We start from the raw sequence: 12462 nt of genomic DNA, 5'->3' as shown, positions 1-12462 counted from the left end.
TAAAAGCAGTTACAAGTGAATTTTCAAAGAGAAAGAAGAGGCAGTTCCTGAGGTCTTTACCAAGAATTTACATTACATTTATATAAGCTATTCATTGGCTATACATTGTTAAGTTATAAGGTGTAGGTTGTAGTATCAGGTGTGGCATTATTGGTTAATTTATAGCTACTTCTGGCAACTGCAAGCAGTTTGCAAGAGATGAATACATGGCTCAAAGAGGGGAAACCAGGACAGAATTGTTCTCTCATTTTAACATCTCTCTGAACCTGGTAATTTAGAAGGACTCGCATTACTTAGATAAAAGTTCTTTTCTCATTTCCCCACTTTGGATCAAAAATCTTTCTTCTTGAAAGCATTGATGAACAAAATCTGAGTGTCAAGGTATCCCTCATCACTGGGAAGGCTCGATCCTCGATCGTCCTGTCAAAGTGGTTGATCTATAGCTGCTGTCATCTCTACATGTTGTAGTAGCATGAATTTACTTTTCTCAGAAGTAAAACAGATGCATAGTAGAAGTATGCTATACATAAGAATTTTGGTAAAAAGCAAATTTGTATTTCAGAAGTAAAAAAAAAATTCCCTTGGGGCAGTCAACTAAAAACATCATGAATAAAATTAAAAAGCTGGTCCTTTTTTAGAGATTTGTTGTAGCCAGGATACAATTCAGGTTTTAACCCAAATTGCTGAAAAATAATAAAAACTAAAAAACAATGTACAATGCTAGAATCCAATAATTGATCTACTATAGCTTTCTTCTGAAAAATAATTTTTTCTCTCTCCAGCCCCCATTTTTACCAAAGATTAATTTCAGTAGGATCAATTTACTTGCATAATACATCTTATTATTATATTTAGCCTGATTATTTACATAATTAAGTGGAGCAAGATAGTGATTGATCATATCAGCTGTTTTTATTTGGCTTTGCTGTAACTCCTATAAGAAATTGCATATTTGACTTTTAAAAGTCTCAAGGATAGAAATCCAAACTGAAGATTCACCGTTAGATTGTACCTGTAATACCTGGATAAATTGGGTGAATTCCTTTCTTCTCAAGGTCCCTGTATTAGTCTGTTTTCACACTACTAATAAAGACATATCTTAGACTGGGTAATTTATAAAGAGGTTTGATTGAGTCACAGTTCCACATGGCTGGGGAGGCCTCAGGAAACTTAAATCATGGCAGAAGGCACCTCTTCACAGGGCATCAGGAGAGAGAATGAGTGCCCAGCAAAGGGGGAAGTCCCTTATAAAACCATCAGGTAAAATGAGAACTAACCCACTATCATGAGAACAGGATGAGGGAAACTGCCCCCATGATTCAATTATCTCCACCTGATCCTTCCTGCAACATGTGGGGATTATGGCAACCACAATTCAAGATGAGATTTGGGTGGGGACCCAGCCAAACCGTATCAGTTCCTCAAATATTCTGGGGCTCCCACACCTGTTGGAAAGTGATATTTTTTTATTTTCTGCATGGGCTGAACCTTTGAAAGGCAATTATGTAGACAACGTACAAAGCCATTCTCTCCAATATGCTTTTTATCAGCTCCATGAAGTCAACCACAATTCCTCAAAACTATCTGGTCATATCTGAAAATACGCCATTCCAGTAATGCCTTGGTAAAATAGGCAAAGTCTTTAATTGTGTCTTGTTACAGAAAGTAGCTTCTTTTTGAACTTATGCAAATAACTTCAAGACTGTGATAACATAAGAATACTTGAGAATAGTTTGCACATTTTGGAGAGATCAGGTAGAAAGAATGATAGATGTTTCAATTTCACTCACTAATGTATACATTTCCCAATTGTTATAAGCTATAATTGGTATAGCTCAAAAGAAAAATGTTTTCTCGACTCTGGAAAACAAAATATAAAAATAATCAGCAATGTTGCAAATAAAAAGTCATGAAAATCAATTTAGTACTCTATCAGTTCTGTCCCATATAATTAACTCTTGTTCTGCTTGATGGTGGGATCATCCTCATTATGAAAAAATGTATTTATTAGATCTCTGAAGGTTTTTACTGAGTCTGATAATATAATCTCCAAAGTTATCTGAAACCTGTGTTTAAGAGTATTTGTCAGGATTCTTTTCCTTACATTTCCTTGAAGAAAAGGCCAATTTTGGACTGTAGCTGATTGTAAACTGATTTTGAGAAGAATCCAAAGTAAAACAATTATTTTTTGCGGATGAAAAAATACTTGGAATAGCCAAGTTTAAAGATGGAATTGACAAGAAAAATTTGATTATTCCTGTCACATACATCAGTTTCGTTATAACTAAGAAAATAAACAAAAACATATCAGAATTTTAGGAATCTCATATAATTTTGGAACACATATTAATAAAATATCCATACAAGTATAAATCAAATATAGTTAAACACCATTTCTTATTTAACAATGCTTTCCATATGATTTTAACATCCCGAATAAGCCAAAACAGCCGTCTTGGACTTGCAGGGTTTTTTGGTTTGTTTTTGAAAAGAAAATTTTAGAATTAGAATTTGATTTTGGGAAATGTGTTAAATATTAAAGGTTTAAAACAGTTGATCAAAATAGGATCACAGGCCACTGTAAAAACAAAAACAAAAAAAAAGTCATTTATTTATCCAAAGTGATAATTCAAAGATTTCAAAAAGCAAAAAATGTTTACTTTTTGACAGAGAACATACTGTTTTCCAAAGAGTCAGAAGACCTAATAAAGATAGCATGAGACCAACAGAATCTTTTCTTCTTTGTTTTTACTCAAAAGGTGAATAATTTTTTACTATCCCTATTAATACTTCAAAAAGTTTTGTTCTAAAGAGAAAACAAAATTTTACATTTTCATCCATATATTATTAATGCTAAAGCTAATTTTAATAAAACTTTGTAAACATATATGTCCAATCTCAGTTTTGAGTGCACAAAATAATACTTTTATAAACCTTTTATAACCTTTGACAATTTTCTATTAAAGAGCAAATCAAGAAAACCCTGTTATTTTGACATAGGAGCACTGACTGTGGCCCTGCCTTAGTGTAATTTTGATATTAATGTTCAACTTTTAAAAAAACTAAATAATCTCCTTCTAATTTTAGCCAAGTTGATCACTCACAAAATTTTTTAGTAGATTAATTTCTCACAATTTTTATACAAGTTGCTTAATACTTGAGTTTTGTCCTGTACTTTCTTTTTCATATTGGCATTCTACTTAAGACAAAATTTATGTTTCTTCTTCCTTATCATTTTGACCACCACACAACATTCTCTTTCATTTAAAAAGAAAAAAAAAATTCCTCTCTCAACTTTCACATTTTCTTTTTTCTTTCTTTCCTTTATTTATTTATTTTTTTTTCAGAGGTAAAGTCTGGAGTGCAATAGTGTTATAACTCACCGTGACCTTGAACTCCTGGGTTCAAGTGATCCTCCTGCCTCAGTCTACCAAGTATTCAGGATTGCTGATATGCACTGTCATGTCCAACTCATTTTTACAATTTTTCTGAAGATGTGGTCTCACTATATTGCCCAGGCTTGTCTCAAGTTCCTTGACTCAAGCGATCCTCCTGCCTTGGCCTTCCAAAGCATAGGGATTATAAGCATGAACCACCATGCCTAGCTCTCCATCTTACTTTCTCTATATATCCTTTATATAAAATTGTATCTCATATCTAGTAGTTTTAATCATATATATATATATATTAATTACGATGTTAACTCTTAGTTATCCTAATTTCCAGTGGAAACCCTAGAAAGTTAGAAATTTTAATTATGCATGAGATGCAGAGCCTAGGACAAAGGACAAAGCTTTGGAGACAATGCATGGAGCATCTGACCCATCCCAGCATGCCCAAGTGGCAAAGTTTGTCCAGGGAGAATGGAGCTCAGGCACTGCCCGAGGCCTCACCATGGCCACTTGTCTAGGCCTCAGAATTTAACGGCTCAAATAAAAAGACATAAACTCACAGACAAATTAAGCAAGTATCTACAAATGTCAAAAAAGCAACAACTTTACAACCTTAAAACTTTTAGCAGAGACTGTATAAACTTTTCCAACCAATAGACCCAGGCAAAAATGTCTAAATAAAATTCTGAAGCAATTTCTATTTCACTTTACCAACAATTTTACAACTTTATTTACCAAAAGTTGTTAAAGTCATAAATTTGACTTAAAAGTTTTGAAAAGCATTTGAGGTGGTTTTTAAATTTATGAGTGCTTATGTATTATAAATCAATGGTGCAGTATAGCAATATATAAACAGATATTTACACATGCACTCATAATACAAAAACACATGAAGACTTTATAGCTTTGATTTTAAAATTTTAGCCATGAGACCAGCAACTCACTAATTTAAAAGGATAGTTGTATTCACACTGTGCCTTTCTAAGTAGAAATGTTTAAAGTTTACCTGTCACACATGGGCAAAGTTCTTACAGATGTTTAGAGAAAATAGGGTAGCAAATTTACACCTCAAAGCACTGACAGAATTTAAGCTTTTTCAAGAAGGAGTTTATATGTGATAGATAGAAGAAGATTAAAAATGAATACCAGGCCGGGTGCAGTGGCTCATGTCTGTAATCCCAGCACTTTAGGAGGCCAATACAGGAAGATCAGCTGAGGTCAGGAGTTCGAGACCAGCCTGTCCAACATGGTGAAACCCCATGTCTACGAAAAATACAAAAAATTAGCCTAACATGGTGGCACACACCTGTAATCCCAGCTGCACAGGAGGCTGAGGCAAGAGGATTGCTTGAATCCAGGAGGTGGAGGTTTCAATGAGCTGAGATTGCACCATTGGACTCTAGCCTGGGTGACAGGAGCAAAACCATCTCAGAAAAAAAAAAAAAAAAATAGAACACCAAGGTAGTACAAAATCATAGGAATTTACAAAAAGATTTCATAAGAAGACCAATTTTATTGAGGTTAGTAGCTTTTAATTTAGTCTGTTTTGCAACTGGACCACTGAGCTCAGGGTGGAGCCCATTAGGGAAGAAGGCCAGCAAAGCATTTGCACTTTTTAGAGCCTGATAATTTATATATGTGCAGTCTTTACGGCCTAGTAATATAAATATGTGAAAAGCAGCCACCATTAGAAGGCAAAGCATCTAGATCTTTAAAAATCAAGAATTCCACTTTTACATTGAAAAGAGAATCCCCACAAAGAGTGAAATGCAATGGGACTGGGCCATGCAATGCTGTCACAGTATGCTTCACTACAAAGACATTTATCTAAGTGTTTAAACTATGCCTTTATCTAAACATGCGGAAAAAAAAAAACCCACAGAGTAACCCCCTGTGGTAATAATCATTTATAATAAACAACTACCATTAGCCATCTCCAAGACTGCAACTCTCACCTATAACTCACCAGCCATCACATACACAAAGGTCAAGTATTCTCTCACAGTACAACGTAAACTCTGCTACCTCAAAAGCCAAAGAGATCAGGCAATGCAATACAAAAAGCAGCAGGATTTTAGAGCTGAAAGGAACCTGTCCATGATTCTTCAGACTCCAAGGAGGAAAAAAGACCTTAAAAAAGTGGTGGGTAGTTCCTTTTTCTGTGTCCTGCAAGGAGTCTGAGTCATTAGAATTCTCACGTAGCTCTTTTCATGTGGTACCAAAGATAGCAAAGACAAAAGAAGAGCTTGAATATCAGCTTTTAATTAAGGTGACTTTTGACCGCAGCACTCTTTAAACAAAAAAAAGTTTTTGTTTCAAAACTCTTATCAGATTTTAGCCAGGACAAACAGCTGATATTCCTGGCTTTTGAACATTCTTTTTTTTAATCAATGATCCCCTTTCGAGCAACTCATCAAAACCAATACGACTTAACCAAAGATATAACTTAACCCAGGATGCATGAGGCATCTTCAAAGAAGTGAAAAGCCGTTCTCACAACATCCAAAACCACTCCCAAAACAGCTCAAGGAAAGGTAGCTTCACTAGCTGCAAATGGAATCCAACCCACATTAATGTCCAGCCATGTTTTCTATAATCTCAGCTTCTCATCTGAGCACCTATGCATGAAGGCTCAAAAGCCCCATATGCCTCATAAATGGAAAAAAGACAGGCAGTCAAACGTTCATGGAAGGGAAGAGGATCCATAACAAATAGGTACTTCTAAAAGTGAATAATTATACAAACAATTTCAAACAAATGGGATTTATTCCCTTACCAGTAATTGAACCCAGGCTGCAGTAGTAAAAGTGCTGAATCCCAGCCACTAGATCACAGCGGGAAGTGTTGCTGTTGTCGTTTTATTTTGTTTTTTAAAAATAAGTTCTATAGGGGATCCAAAGTAGGCAGTTTCAGCATCTTAAGGATTTTAACTTGTTTCAGACCTGATCTCAGTTGGAATGCTGCTTAGCTAATTTCCTGGACATTAGCATTTCAATGACATTATACGATTTAAATAGTATTGTCTGATATTGGGTCAATAAATTAGTGTCATTCATTTGTTCTGGTTTAGAAAAAAAGTTATTGAATTGGCATTTATATAATCACAGTGTGAAAGGAAAATAAAACTTGGGTCCCCCAAATCACTAAGCTAAAGAGAAAAGTCAAGCTGGGAACTGCTTAGGGCAAACCTGCCTCCCATTCTATTCAAAGTCACCCCTCTGCTAACTGAAATAAATGCATATCTGATTGCTTCCTTTGGAGAGGCTAATCAGAAACTCCAAATAATGCAACCATTTGCCTCTTTTCTACCTATTACCTGGAAGCCCCCTCCCCACTTCAAGTTGTCTTGGCCTTTGCTTTGAGTTGTCCCACCTTTCCAGACCAAACCAATGTTCATGTTATGTATGTTGTTTGATGTCTCTTGTCCCCCTAAAATGTATAAAACCAAACTGTGCTCTGACCACCTTGGGCACATGTCACCAGGACCTCCTGAGGCTGTGTCATGGGCATGCGTCCTCAATCTTCGCAAAATAAACTTCGTAAATTAACTGAGACATTTCTCAGATATTTGGTGCTCACAACAGGAATATTATTCCTATTCTGACATTGTTCCACTTTTCTTCTATTCTAGATTTAAATTTATTTCCCTTTTCTGAAAAGAAGAAACATGTGCATTGTGAATTTCCTAAAACCTCTCTGCCTAAGAGATGCATGTGAGCCAAGGGAACAAGTAGAGAGGGATGAGTTGAGCTCACACGGGTAGAAGGAGAAGGAGCAGTTGAAGGAGTAAGGGAGAAAGCCTCTGAAGTCTTTTTTAATATTTCAAATATCCTTTTGTTTACCTCTTGAATGGAGGCATTTTTTTTCATGATTTCTTTCAGAAGTTTTTAAAGCCAAGTGCTGGTCAGTGCTTCTGCTTCCCAATAAATAAAAAAAAAGTTATTTCTTTAAAAAGACATTTTTAGGTGCCATTGGAAGTCTCCAATTTGTCTGGTTCTAAAACCAGCTATTTACAATGGTGTACACAAACAAATTATTTTAGGTATTTTAAAAATCCCCATTTTTCATCATTGTTGCCTATGACTATCCTGGGTTAGGTAGATCTAATTTCCTAGATATCTACAAGAGGGTGCTTCATATGTATTATACATAAATCCACCTGATGTTTCTAAAAAGAGTGCTCAGATTTTGAAGACTGGTTTTTTCCATAATTTGGGAACTTCTCAGAAGTGACAAAAGTTGAGGATGTGTTGTTGAGAGAGGGGAAAGGAAGAAACTGGTCAGGCAGGCAGTTAGGGTGGGTCCTCAGTTAAATTATTTCAAACAAAAGAACAGCCTGCAGACAGAGATAAGGGAAATTGCACAGGTGGGCTTAGTACCTAAGACATGCCCACAGCTGCAAAGATAAGAAAGGCTACAGAGATGACTTGCCCAGATATGCCTGCAATGGAAAACTCTGTCCCCTGACACATGTGCAGTAAAGGGAACAAAGCAATATGTAGTAAGTCAAGCTAAGGGCCCACATGTGCACTATGAGGATGAGGTGGAGCTACCAGAAATTCATGCTTTATGCAAATAAAATACCCAGCCCTCATCAGTTACTTATAAAAGCCTTTGCATTCACTGTAAAAACTGCAACCCTCTTCCAGGCCCCCTGTCTGCGGTGGAGAGATTTCTTTTTCCCTTATTATACTTCCACTCCAACCTCACCCTTTGTGTCCACGCTCCTTAATTCTCTTGGTTATGAGACAAAGAACTCTGGGTGATACCTCACAATGAGAGGCTGCTACATTGTAGTACATTGGTGAGACTGTAATATTTTGAGGTTGAAGTTTAATGTATCTTGGACTATCTCTAACCACTAGGTGATAGCAGAGTGCTCAAGATATGGGGGACCCAGACTCTCATATTATACCTTTCTGAAAGAGCAAAAGGTGGTAAACTTCAGTTAGAAACTAACAAAGATTGGTCACAAATAAAGTCTAAGTCTGAATTTTCAAGTCATAGAAAACAGTTGCAATCTTAAAAGTATGCTGTGCAACTGCTATTGTAGTCCCTAACTGCCAGTCCTTTGATACCAACTTCTACTATGAGATAGAGGTGGAAAAACCTTGATCAGACTTGACTAGAACCTCCGCTGTGAGAGAAAGGTAGGAAAAAAAGGCAGTCGTCTGTAGAGCTCTTTCCCTGAATATCATATCCAGAGAAAGAAATCAAAGCCTTCACTCTTAAAGGAAAGACGGGGTTTGAAAACAGCCCAAATAAAAAGTCTAGAGTCAGAATTCCGAATTCAGGAGAACTTACCCCTAACACCCAATGGGACTTTTGAAGACAGAGTTTATGAGGTTACTGAGTAATACTTTCAGAGGCAAACACCAGGGGGCTAAAGGGAGTCACTCTGAATCCTGTCAATGTATGCCAGATGTGTTGACCTGAAAAAAAGAAGCTGAGGCAGAATCAATGTAAGTAGAGAGTTTTTGTGCCAGTCTTGAGGATTGCAACCCAGGAAAACAGATTCAAGTTTCTCTGAATATAGACTCTGATTAGCAGCAGTTACATGTGTTTTTTTAAAGAGAAAGAAGAAGTACTTCCTGAGTTGTTTATTAAGAATTTACATTAAAATTACATGAGCAATTGATTGGCTATACATTGTTAAGCCATAGGTTGTGGGTTGTAGTATCAGGTGTGGCATTATTGGTTAATTTATAGCTACTTCTGGCAATAGTAAGCAGTTTCAAGAGATGAATACATAGCTCAAAAGACAGAAAGCAGGACATGATTGCTTTCTCATTTTAATGTCTCTCTCTGAGCCTGATAATTTAAAAGGACTTGGCATTCCTCAGATAAAACTTCTTTTCTTTTCTCAACTTCCTCCTGACCCCTGAGTCTGTCTATCTGGTAGCTTTCTATGTTCATGGTCAGACACACTATGGTAAAATTACCAGTTTTGCAGGACTGAACTGGGCTGGGAAGTGGCAGCAACAGAGGCAAGGATTCAGATTTCTGCTCTTATTAGCCAAAGCCCTAGAAGACTTTGCAGACAGAATTTGCTGATCTCTTCATGAAGGCTCTCTTAAACCTTTACAAAAGCTGGAATACTTTAATAATAACAAAGTATTAAAAATAAAAATCAGAAAGGCTGAGAAAGTCATCTATTTTTCTACACTAGAGTAGATCCTGAATCCTCCCTTATAACTAGATCCTAAACCTTAAGAGCTTTTTCTTCAAAGTTTTTCAGTATTTAAAAAAAAAAATTGGCTGGGTGCGGTGGCTCACGCCTGTAATCCCAGCACTTTGGGAGGCCGAGGTGAGCAGATCACAAGGTCAGGAGATCGAGACCATCCTGGCCAACATGGTGAAAACCCATCTCTACTAAAATACAAAAAAATCAGCCACGTGTGGTGGCATGCACCTGTACTGTAGTCTCAGCTAACTTGGGAGGCTGAGGCAGGGGAATTGCTTGAACCCGGGAAACGGAGGTTGCATTGAGCCAAGATTGCACCACTGCACTCCAGCCTGGTGACAGAGCAAGACTCTCTAAAAATAAAAATAAATTTTAAAAAAAATTGCCAGAAATGGTGTGTTGTTTCCTGATTTGCTCTGTGACTTTGGAAAAGCCAACTATTGTTGCTGTATCTTTTTTTTTTTTCTTCTACAAAGGGAAAACAATAACATCCACTCTTAGAGAACACTGTATGAGTTCATTATTTCTTGTTAGAGAGTTCTAAAGAAACAGTGTTGGGATTTAGACTTAAATAAAACATTAGCCCTAATTTATTCTTAAAAAGATGACAAAAGAGTACAACTAATCTGGGGCATTGCAGACACTTGTGAAGGAATGGAAAACATCAGAAATTGTATGTAACGGTTGTCAGAGATTCCTGAGAACCGTCAGGTTTTTTGGAGGACTTTTAAACTTGGAGATTTAAGTGACCTAAATTGAATCTTAATTGTTCTTCCTCTGGAGAAAAATAGTGACACCCAGGTGGGTGGTTGCTCTTTATGATGAGAAAATAAGGTAAGCCAGTCACTCCTTTTAGAAAAACATCCTGTTTTGGTTTTTAGTAGCCCCAGGCATTAGGCAAAGCTCAAATGGGTAAATTTGTCTCTAAAGAGCATTTAATTTGAAATTTCATTGTCTTTTGCATTTGAAAACACACACATATTTACTGGGCGTGGGGGTGTCTGTGGGAGGTGGTGGGGAGGAGGAGAGAAGAAAAAAGAAAACACATATACCCGCATTTTTTTTTTTACTTTCTGTAAGCACACAGTGATGAGGGAAAGGAGTGAGCTAACAGATGGTATAAATCTAGTCACTTCAGACTGATAGGTCTTATCTATTGGCAGTTTTCATCTGTGAGAAGGAGAAATCACTAGTTTTCACTCAGGCAAGGGTGAGCAGGTAGAAATATCCCAAACGTCTTTAAGTGACTTTCTGATGAAAGAGGAATGTCTGTTGGGTAGTTGCACCATTAGAAAAATTTGTTCTTCAGTAAAATATTACTAACTTTAGGAAAGCAACATCTGGATTAATGAAGTCTGAGGAGTCTTCATAAAGCCCTCCAGATTTTTTTTTTTTTTTTTTCACGTTCACAGTGTAGGGCCTATTAGCTAACTATTACCAATCATAGATTAGACCTGCTTCAGGGAATAGATAATATTGTATATTTGCTTATAATTAGTGTGTTTATGGTTTCTAAACTAACTGATTCTTTAGAACTATTTGGGGAGTCTTTGTAATGCTGTATATGGTGTTAACTTAATTTGCATTACAAAAAATCAGAGGTCATATGTAACCTGGGTTGAATGGCTTTTCAGAATACTTTAGAGTTGCCAGGAATCTTTCAGGACATGTGACCCCATCTCCTTTCCTAAGCGATTTCTGTCACATGGTGGTCCACTTTCTGGGGATGCAGCCCAGCAAGTCCCAGCCTCATTTTTCCTAGCTCTCACTCAAGATGGAGTCACTCTGGTTCAAATGCCTCTGACACAGGCATCACATCAAGGTTCGTGTGAAGAGGAGGTTCACCACACATAGAGGCGATCAGTTCCACTCTTAACACCACTGTACAGTTGGCAGTGTGTCATTGGCATCATATAAATAATTAGGATAAAGAAATTGTGTCAAATATGGAGGAACTGTCCTGTCCTATCCCCAGTCACACCTGTCAAATAACCTATCAGGGTGGTTTGCGTGTTTTGCCTACATAAAGCTCAGGTTGATTTTGAGAGACAGGACTAGCTGGATTTCCTAGGCGACTAAGAATCCCTAAGCCTAGCTGGGAAGGTGACCGCATCCACCTTTAAACAGGGGGCTTACAACTTAGCTCACACCCAACCAATCAGGTAGTAAAGAGAGCTCATTAAAATGCTAATTAGGCAAAAAATGGGAGGTAAAGTCATAGCCAATCATCTATCGTCTGAGAGCACAGGGGGAGGAACACTGATTAAGATATAAACCCAGGCATTCCAGCTGGCAAGTGCTACACACTTTGGGTCTCCTCCCTTTGTATGGCAGTTCTGTTTTCACTCTATTAAATCTTGCAACTGCACACTCTTCTGGTCCCTGTTTGTTATGTCTCAAGCTGAGGTTTCGCTAGCCGTCCACCACTGCTATTTGCTGCCGTGGCAGACCTGCTGCTGACTTCCACCCCTCTGGATCCGGAAGGGAGTCCGCTGTACTCCTGATCCAGCAAGGTGCCCATTGCCTCTCCTGATCAGACTAAAGGCTTGCCATTGTTCCTGCACATCTAAGTGCCCGGGTTCATCCTAATTGAGCTGAACACTAGTCACTGGGTTCCACCGTTCTCTTCCATGACCTGTGGCTTCTAATAGAGCTATAACACTCACCACATGGCCCAAGATTCCATTCCTTGGAATCCATGAGGCCAAGAACCCCAGGTCAGAGAACAAGAGGCTTGCTGCCATCTTGGAAGCGGCCTGCCACCATCTTGGGAGCTCTGGGAGCAAAGACCTCCGGTAACAATTTTCCTGTTATCTCTAGTTTCAGGGAGGCTGAATTATGTAATGGTTATGAGCAAAGAATCCGGAATCACTGCTTTTGTTAGCT

Source organism: Pan paniscus, chromosome 4 (assembly GCF_029289425.2).
Source record: "Pan paniscus chromosome 4, NHGRI_mPanPan1-v2.0_pri, whole genome shotgun sequence".
In the NCBI taxonomy this organism is placed as follows: domain Eukaryota; kingdom Metazoa; phylum Chordata; class Mammalia; order Primates; family Hominidae; genus Pan; species Pan paniscus.
Note: the sequence above shows the minus strand (reverse complement) of the source record.